Source organism: Nycticebus coucang, chromosome 23 (genome assembly GCF_027406575.1).
Source record: "Nycticebus coucang isolate mNycCou1 chromosome 23, mNycCou1.pri, whole genome shotgun sequence".
In the NCBI taxonomy this organism is placed as follows: Eukaryota; Metazoa; Chordata; class Mammalia; order Primates; family Lorisidae; genus Nycticebus; species Nycticebus coucang.
In genome coordinates this window covers 25438897-25449050 of record NC_069802.1, presented here as the reverse complement: position 1 = coordinate 25449050, position 10154 = coordinate 25438897, and the positions used below count along the sequence as shown (strand labels likewise).

General features: G+C 43.1%; 1 pseudogene; it reads left to right on the top strand.

The window, feature by feature from the left end:
- The first annotated feature begins 9784 nt into the window (after positions 1 to 9784).
- On the top strand, positions 9785 to 9860 carry LOC128576173 (uncharacterized; annotated as a pseudogene).
- Positions 9861 to 10154: the final 294 nt, after the last annotated feature.

The following is a 10154-nucleotide window of genomic DNA, read 5'->3' as shown; positions in this document are numbered from 1 at the left end:
TGACAGAGCCAGATTTTAAGCCTGAGTCCTTTTCTTTTCCGTCTATCGTCTTAGCAACACAGTCCATTTAGGCTGCCATAACAAAATACTGTAGACCGGGTGGTTGATACATATAAGACAGTTATCTCCCACAGTTCTGGAGGCTGAGAAGTCCAAGATCAAGGGAGCAGTTTTTGTGTCTAATGAAGGGCCATTTCCTGAAGGATATACAGCTGTCTTTTTGCTGTGTGTTCATGGCAGAGGGGGCAGAGGGGGCAGAGGGGCTCTCTGGGGTCTCTTATATAAAGACACCAATCCCGTTCACGTGGACTCTACCTATATTACCTAGTCACCTGTCAAAGCTCCCACCTCTAAATACCAGCACATGGGAAGTTATGATCTAACATAAATTTTGGCAGGCCATGAATGTTTAGACTAAGGCAGCAAGCACCCTGTACCAGTCCCTTTCAAACACCAGGTGGGCCCCTGTTCTGCACGGGGTTGGCAGGTCTCCTGTCTATAATTATTCCACTTATTTGTTTGCTAGCTTATTGGCTTCTATCCCTTTGGGAACATGGTGCTCCTGCGGGCTGGGACCTTGTTGATTCCCACATCCCCAGGGCCTAGCACTGTTCCTGGCACACAGAGCATCTTCAGTAATCCTTGGCTGAAGCACAGCCACACAAGGGCAGGGATTTTTCCATATTTTGTTTTCCTGGCATACCCTTAGTGCTTGGAATGGTGCCTGACATGTATGTGTAGGTGCATAATAAATCGTTGTCAAATGAATCAATGAATTGAATGAACTAATGTTAGGTTTTGGGGATGACGTGGTCTGTACCCAGAGGACTGTTACACCGATCACATTGATTCAGAACCACCTGGACTTATTCCACGGTTAGTCAACAAATGAAAAGCTTGAGCCTCAGCCCCAATGATAAACACCGTGGTATCCACTTGGTCCAGTCCCTCAGGTGGACTCTGAGGGCACACTTTTTGCATAGGTAAGGAGGTCAGGCATCGTTTTTTTCTTGTTTGACATACAGAATTCTTCAGTCACTATCTTGTTCATCATTATCACTGAACACAGTCACAGGCAGAGGTTGCGCCAAGCACACAACTGCGCTTCAGTCACTGTGCTTCAAACATTGGCAACAGCGTCTATGGCATCTCTAAGGCCAAACTATTTTCAAAAATCTTACACGCCCACACCCATGTCTCTGCGTCTTGCATGCTATTCAAGGAAGTATTCTTGTATTTACTCCTTGTTGATCTAAGAATACCCTGGTTACGTGGCTGAGTTAATGAAGTCACATTTGGAGGAAATACGTGGCATAGACACTATTTTTGATGGAAATTTCAGCTGGAGGATGAGCAGAACAGTTATCAAGGAATAACAAAATCTTGCCGAGGTCATCCAGTTCAGCCTCTGCTGCCGGAAGCACAGGCCATTTGCAGAAAATATTTGTGAAACCAATCAAAAAAGACGTCCCAGGGGACCCATGCCTCTTTGTTGGCATAGGAGTGGCAAGACGCTCAGTCCTTTAAAACAGAGAGAACAAAAGCTTTTGCCCGTCATGGCAGAAAGGACTACTCTCTCTAATGGATTTAAATCCCCTAGAAATTGATAAGCAAAAGAATGGACTCATTAGAAAAAAATGGGCAGGACGGTGCCTGTGGCTCCGTGGGTAGGGCACTGGCCCCATATACCGAAGGTGGCAGGTTCAAACCCAGCCCCGGCCAAACTGCAACAAAAAATAGCCAGGCCTGTGGTGGGTGCCTATAGTCCCAGCTACTCGGGGAGCTGAAGCAAGAGAATCGCCTAAGCCCGGGAGCTGGAGGTTGCTGTGAGCTGTGATGCCATGACACTCTACTCTAGTGAGGACAATAAAGTGAGACTCTGTCTGTAAAAAAATAAAAAAGAAAGAAAGAAAAAATGGGCAAAAGTAAGTTTAAGTAAAGAAATAAGTAAGCATAGTTTAAAGCAAAGGAAATACAGATGGTTCTTAAATCTATAGAAAGATGCTCCACCTTATGCAGACATAAGAAAAATAAATTAAAATGTCATCAAGCTATCATTTTTATCTCTCAGATTGGCAAGGTGTCATAAGTTTGGTAACACGCTCTGCTGGTGAGGTTGGGGGGAGACAGATACTCTCATACATTATTGTTGGGAAGGTTACATAGGTTCTGTTCTCACAGGGGTCCTCAGGGGAATCTAATGCTCTCACTCAATTCACCACTCATACTTCTAGCAATTTATCTGCAGATATTTGCAGATGTGTAGAGTGATATATACGCAAGGTCATTCACGGTGGCGCTGTTTAAGCTTCAAGAGATCAGAAACGACAAAATTGCCAGTTGGAATCTGGTGAAATAAATGATGGTTTATTCATACGATTAATACAATCTGGCTGGAAAGAAGAACAGGGTGGTCTCTATGTAACGATATGGAAAAAATTCTAAAATATACTGCTAAGTGAAAAAACAAGGTATAGAAGAGCACTTAGGAAAACGTTACTTCTTGTGTAAAGAAATGGGAGAAATAAGAATATAGGGCGGCACCTGTGGCTCAAGGAGTAGGGCGCCGGTCCCATATGCCGGAGGTGGTGGGTTCGAACCCAGCCCCGGCCAAAAACACACACACACACACAAAAAAAAAGAATATATATTTACATCTCATTGTGTATGTGTGTGTATCTTTCTATTTATACACACAGGGTACACATGAAGTTCATGTGCGATTTGGAATAGTTTAACATAGTAAATTGCACATGAACTTTGTGTCCACCCTATATATAACATATATATATATAAATATAATTCTGGAAGGGTACACAGAAATGATTAACACTGGTTTCCTGGAGGTATAGAGGGCAGAAGGTTGAGTACCAGGTAGACAAGGATAATCAGACTTCTTCTTGTACATCTTTACATACAATTTAACCACATGCATGCATCACCTGCATTAGGGCTGCCATGACAAATTAGCACAAACTTGAGCTTTAAGTCAGTAGGAAGTTAAAAGAAAAAAACTACCATGAACTCTGTACCTTAAAACAACTGAAATCTATTCTCTAGTAGTTTTAGAGGCCAGGTGCTGGCAGGGGCGAGTTGCCCCAGAGGCTCTAGAGGAGAATCCTTCCCTGCCTCTTCCGGGTTCTTGTAGCTCCTGGTGTGCCTTGGTTGATGGAGGCGTCACCCCAGCCTCTGACTCTGTCTTCATATTGCCTTCTCTTCTGTGTTCCTGTGTCCTCTTGTTTTAGAAGGGCATTAGCTGCTGCGTTTGGAGTCCACTTTAAATCCAAGATGATTTCATCTCAAGATCCTTAACTAATGACATTTGCAAAGACCCTATTTCCAACTAAGGTCACTTTCTGGACGTGAACTTGGGGGGGGGGACACTCTTCAACACACAACACTCTTCCAAAATAAACACCTTTTTTAAAAGAAAAAAAATGTAGCTTTTGTGAAATGAAACAAAGTGTACACTTTCAAATAATAATACTAATTATCATTAAAGTTAGTGTTTCTAGCTTAGGCAAGCAATAAAGCTGGAATACAAGAGTAACCTTTCCTATAAATCAGAGGGACAGAGTAATGCTCTGTCCATCATGCTCTGAACACTGCTTACTCGTCTCAGAGGAAGAAAAGAGCAGAAACTAAATAAAAATATATTCAACACCCATTGAGTAAGAGGGCTGTTAACACATTCTGTTAACAAAAGGGCCTGACTTCTGCTTAGCTTGTGTCACATACCATGTGATGTTTCTGGGCAAGGCTTCTAAGAAGTCTCAGAAGGTCTTTACTGTAAATGTGGGCAGCTCATACATCAGGCCTGGGGACATGGCTTTTGAAAAGGAATGACGAGAGTATATGAGCATTATCTTACTTTGCTTGGCCTGCTATAACAGGTGTTTAGGAATTGTATACACATTCAGACAGGGTGTTTAAACCATGGGAATTTATTGCTCACAATTCTGGAGGCTACAAAGTCCAAGATTAAGGCATCTTCTGATGCGGTCTCTTTCTAGCTTAGAGATGGTTATCTTCTTGCTATCCCCTCACATGGCAGAGAGAAAATGACCTTTCTGGTGTCCCTTCTTAGAAGGACACTATCCCTATAGGATCAGGGCTTCCCCCCTACGACTTTATTTAGTCTTAATTATTTCTTACTCTAAATACAGCCACACTGGGGGTTAAGGCTTCAACATCTGAACTTTACAGAAGACACAATTCAGTCCATAGGAGGTATTTTAAATCCACCTGAGCATATTTAACATTTTATTTTATTATTATTATTATTTTTTTTTGTAGAGACAGAGTTTCACTTTATTGCTCTCAGTAGAGTGCCGTGGCATCCTACAGCTCACAGCAACCTCCAACTCCTAGGCTTAGGTGATCCTCTTGCCTCAGCCTCCAGAGTAGCTGGGACTACAGGCACCTGCCACAATGCCCGGATTTTTTTTGTTGCAGTTTGGCTGGGGTGAGTTTGAACCTGCCACCCTCAGTATATGGGGCCAGCGTCCTACCCACTGAGCCATAGACACTGCACCATATTTAACATTTTAAAAGTTAAGAGGCATAATCTATTTTGAGAGTCAAGCATGGATTATGAATCGGGCAGAATTTAAGATATTTTAGAGTTGATCATAGGGAACCCCAGTTTATCATTTAACAAACTTTGTCCTGGCTTCGGTGTTGGGGATGAATGAAAAGTTATTCATTCATATGAATAGGAAGAACTTCCTCTCAAAGGAAGTACCTTTCAAGATAGGTACTTAACAACTTAAAGCGGGGTAGGGTCAGAGTGGCCTGGCTTCTCGTCCCAGCACTTGCACTTAACCGCTGTGGACCTTTGGGCACGTTGCCTCACCGCTCTGTGTAAGATGGCCTCTTTGGGTTGTTATGGAATTAAACGTGCTCTGGGACGCTGTTTGCACAGAGAACTTGTGCATTAAAGCAGATTGTTATAGTTATTATCAATACTGAGAAACACATACAAGGAGAAAGTTTTGTCAAATGCTCAATAAAACTCTAGAAAGGATTATTCAGCATGTGGGTTATGGTGTTTTAGAAAGGAAAGCGGTGATTACCTGAAGGCAGAGCTGCCCGTTTTGGGAACAATAACAAGCTGGCTTTGGCCAAGCATGGAATGCAATAATTCCCCACTTAACCAATTCATATTATAGAAAGAGAATATAGAGAAATGAAACCCACTTAAAAAACTAATGCCTGTGGACTTTGGGTGGTGATGTGTCAATGCTGGTTCATTAGTTAAAGCAAACGCACCACTCTGGTGGGGGATATTGATAACAGGAAAGGGGTACCTGTGTGCAGTGAGGGGTATGCAGGAAATCTCTGTACTTTCTACTCAATTTTGCTGTGAAACTAAAATGTCTCTAAGAAAATTAATTCTATTAAAACATTAGAAAAAAGTAATATATCTATATTTTCGCTGTAATGAAGAAGAAACACCACCTTGACTGGGAATTTGCATCCCAGTGCCTACAGCTTGTTCATCTGACACTCACCCCAAGGACCCCCGACACCCACACCACCTTGGAGGGAATGCACTTTAGCTCTGGGGCTCAGAAGTATCTGGTTTAACTTTGTACACATGTGGGAAGTCTTTCCACCACGGGGGTTCTTTAGAAGCACTTTTGCACATTTTCCTGTAATAAAAATGTGACTGATGTCTCACTTAATGGACTAATTAAGGAATCCTTAATTACAGGGGGAAAAAAAAAACAAGGGCAATGAGAAGCGGCCAGAACATCTATATTCTCAGCCTCCTCATAGAGTCAGAGAGAATGACCTTTAAGATGTATTTCTTCACAAGTAGGACACATAACACCAAATTTTGGTTCTGAGTGTCCTTGTATTGTGACAAAATAATAGCCTTGCCACTTACTGTATTTTTTTTTTTAACTTCCCTGTCTTCTCCTTACACGTTCTCTTAGAACATATTAATGGTATTAACCAGGGGCTAAGTCGGAGATGACATTGGAAAGGTTGGTTGGGAAACAAGCTGTTGGAGGAACTTAAATGCCAGAATGAAGAGTTTCTCCTAAATTCTGTACTGGAGGGGAAAGCACGGAACTTTCTGAGAAGGAGGCAGCATATATTGCAGGGGATGAAGTCTGAGATCTCATTAGCTATGTGGCTTTTGATATAACACCAGACCTTTGCAGATGGGCTAATATTGGAAACACTGGGAAGTCCTGTGGGCTGGTGCACTTTGTCAACTGCAAGACTGTGACACTCTAACCCGTCACAATTACCTTTTGGAAAGATCAACCAGGTGGAGGGATAGAGGCTGAGTTGGAGTGGGGGCACAGGGAGTCAGGGAAACCCGCCGATAGATCCTTGCCATGACTGTGCATGAGACCTCATCACATGGAACGGAGAGAAGATGCCACCATTACCAGGTTCAGGGTGGGTGATGGGGGATTATAAACTACAACAACATGCGTGGGCAGAGAGGGCCAGGGGGTCTGGAGGCAAAGGTGATGTGTCCATTCTGGGCTGTGTTCAGTTAAAGGTGCCTCGAGATCTCAGTCAAGAGGATGAACAAAGAGGAACGACTAGGGGAGTAGTTAGTACAGAGAGTGGAATTGAGGGATGACCAGAGTCTCTGAGAAAGAGAAGAGCAGGACCCCACTCCCTCCTGAGACCCAAGGCCACCAGTCAGTGCTGGAGGGCTCGGGCCCTGCAGTCGTCAGACACTGGGCCTCAAATTCATTTGTAGTCTAACAGCATAATCTCGGGCACGTTGCCTCGTTTCTCTGTGCCTAAAATGGGATGGGGCCGGGCACAGTGGCTCACACCTGTAATCCCAGCGCTCTGAGAGGCCGAGGTGGGTAGATCCCACCTGGAGCTCAGGAATTCAAGACCAGCCTGAGCAAGAGTGAGACCCCATCTCTACTAAAAATAGCAAAACCAGCTGGGGGTTGCGGTGGGCACCTGTAGTCCTAGCTACTCAGGAGGCTGAGGCAGGAGGATCACCTGAACCCAGGAGTTTGAGGTTGCTGTGAGTTATAACGCCATGGCGCTCTGCCCAGGGCAACAGAGTGAGAATCCGTCTCAAAAATAAATAAATAAAAATCAGGATGGAAAATAGAATCTACTTTGCTCGGTTGGTAGGACAGTAAGATGAAGCAGTAAGTATGAGACTCTCAGAATCGTGCCTGGCTGGGCGCACAGTACGCACCCAGTAAATAGCCATTCTTAGGACTGGAAGGTCAATCACAAGGACTCGCCGGTTTAGGGACTCCTAGTAGCTTTCTGCGCATGCTTCGTTTATTTCTCTGGCTTGCTATTACTCTGCCTATCATTTATAGCCAAATGCCACAGAGTCGTCTGTACCATTGTATCCGAGAGAGTAAATCAGTATTCGAATGCATGAAAGCTTCTTTATGCTCCCATAATGAAAGACAGCCATTCACTGGCTTAGGATCTCTGGAATTAATGACACGTTTCAGTACATGAAAGTGTTGCCCAAGTCCCAGTTCCTGCTTTGAAAGGCAAGATCTGTGAAACCGAGACGTGCCAATGAAAACGCAGATGCCTCCAACATTTTCATTTACCTGTGACTCACAGCTTTAATCAAGATTGATTACCTCACTTGTAAAAACACACAAACAATTGGTTTTGTCTGTGGCCAGATAAACCAGTCATGATTAATGAATTTGGCCACAGCTCCCCCTCTCCGTGGATGCCTTCGATGAGAGCTCTGATCCTTCTCAATTGTAAAAGAACAGAAAAGAATTGTAAAAGACATTGCGATGTATGTGTGCATTAAAATATCACCACTCATCGGACATCAGCAAAGTAGCTCAGCCTCTGACAGCCTGCCATCGCCACTTATTGCTCTAATGACAACATTAACTTGCAGTCTTTTCATACCTACTAAGTATTTATAAGTTAATAATGCTAATGTTTTTATTTTCAGAGACAAATATTCCAGAGACGGGCATTCACATGAATAATCTGTTTACGAGGGCTACTTTGACATCCTTAGGGAATGCTCTTAATACTTTAAAACATCTTTTTAGGAATTCCCTTCTAGTGCTTGGTGCATTTCTCTTTCATATATTCTTACTGGTGGAAAAAAAAATCTTTTCCTTTGAAGGGAAATTGAGTTAAGGCACAAAAGTCGTTCAGATTTCATTGAGGTAACGCCGTTTTTTGTTCAAAACTAAGGTGCCGCTAAAATAACAAGGCTATTTTTCTTGCCTGGATCATAAACCAGCTCGGAAGACAACCATAAGGGGGGAATTCTAAAGCAATCCTCCCAAGGTGGAAATGAATCTTTCCCAGAAAGGACAGAATCTTCTATGTGAATCACCAATTTGTTCTGGTTTGCCTAGGACTTTTTCTGCTTTATAACTGCAAGCCCCACATTCTGGAGCCTCTTCAGCGAGGCAGCCATGTTCCTCCAGCTGACAAGACTTTGACCCTGAACTTGTGACACAATCATCCAAGGGTTTCTCATCACGGCTACTTCCCGTGGGTAGAGATTCCTACTGTTACTACTGAAGGGCAACTCTGATTCCGGCGCAGGCCTTACCGTAGGCTTCTTTCCGTGTTCCTTGGTTGAATTATTCTGGTTCCTTTGAAAATTTCCCATCATTGTTATTTGGAGCCAGGTTTGGAATTCCTTTGTGATTTGCGGTTCCTGCCTCTTTATGATGTCTTTGTTTAAGCAGAGCCAGCAGGTGTGTGATTCAACAAGTACATCAGGATCTCTCTGCCATTTATCTAGCCATGAATATCTTATCCTGTCTTGGTCCTCAGGCTTCTTAACTGGAAAATAGTAAGTACCTTTACTATTTTATAGGGTTAATATGAAGATGAAAAGAAATCATGTATGTGAGCTGCAAAGTTATTAATGTTAATAATTAATTGATAAAGTCACAACCTGCTGTATCACTAAGACCTTCCAGAAAGTCCTAATCCCAGAGGGAAGATAGGGAGACATGCATATGGTTATTACATAACTGACCATGGGATGATGTCTTTAATGCTGTAATAGTTATCTGGACAAGGTTCTAGGCCCCTTAGAGGCCAGTTAATTCCTCTCAGGGCACTCTGCAAGACTTCTGAGAGGAGATGTTTATACTGGATCTTGAAGGGTGACAGAGGAAATAGCAAGAACAGAGACAGGGAGATGGGAGGTCCAGGGCCATGTCTGGGGGAGAGGAAACATGTCGTTATCACTGTAACCCTGCGCTTTTGGAGTGAGCAGGGCGGGGCCAGCTCTGAAAGATTGTAAGTACCAAGTTGAAAAACGTAACTTTTTCTAGGGTTTGACATAATCATATCCCTCTGGCTGAGGTTCAGAGGTTTAAGAGGCATAATGCGGGTCGGACACGGTGGCTCACACCTGTAATCCTAGCACTCTAGGAGATGGAGGCGGGAGGACCTTTTGAGTTTAGGAGTTCGAGACTAGCCTGAGCAAGAGTGAGACTCCATCTCTACTAAAAATAGAAAAATTAGCTAGGCATTGGGGTGGGTGTCCATAATCCTAGCTTTTGAGGAGGCTGAGGCAGGAGGAGCTCTTGAACCCAGGAGTCTGAGGTTGCTGTGAGCTAGGCTGATGTCATGGCACTCCAGCCTGGCAATAGAGTAAGACTCTGTTTCAAAAATAAGAACAGAAAAGAAAAAGAAAAAAAGAAAAAAGCAGGATGTGAGAGACCAGGTACTGAGGTATACTGGGCACATTCAGGAAATACCAGGAAAGTATAAATAAGGCTATAGAAAGTGGAAGGGAGAGGAGAAAAGACGTTATAACTTTATTATCAAGACTATACTTTCAGGGATCATTCTTATAGTTTGTTACTAGGTAAGTTCCTCTGAATGTGTAGAGCACCAAAAAAAAAAAAAAAAAAAAAAAAAACAAACAAAAAAAAGAAACCCACAAAAACAGAAAAATCCCAGTCAGCATCACTAATGCTACATAATTGGAGAAATATTCACATCTTCCCCATCACTTACCCCGATGACTTTCCTTACCGAACTTGCCATATTTTTCTCCTTAGCATTAGCACCATCTCTCATACTATATATTTACTTTTTTGAGACAGGATGTTGCTCTGCTGCCCAAGCCAGACTGGTCATAGTTCACTGTAACCTTGAACTTGTGGCCTCAAGCAATCCTCCAGCCTCAGCCT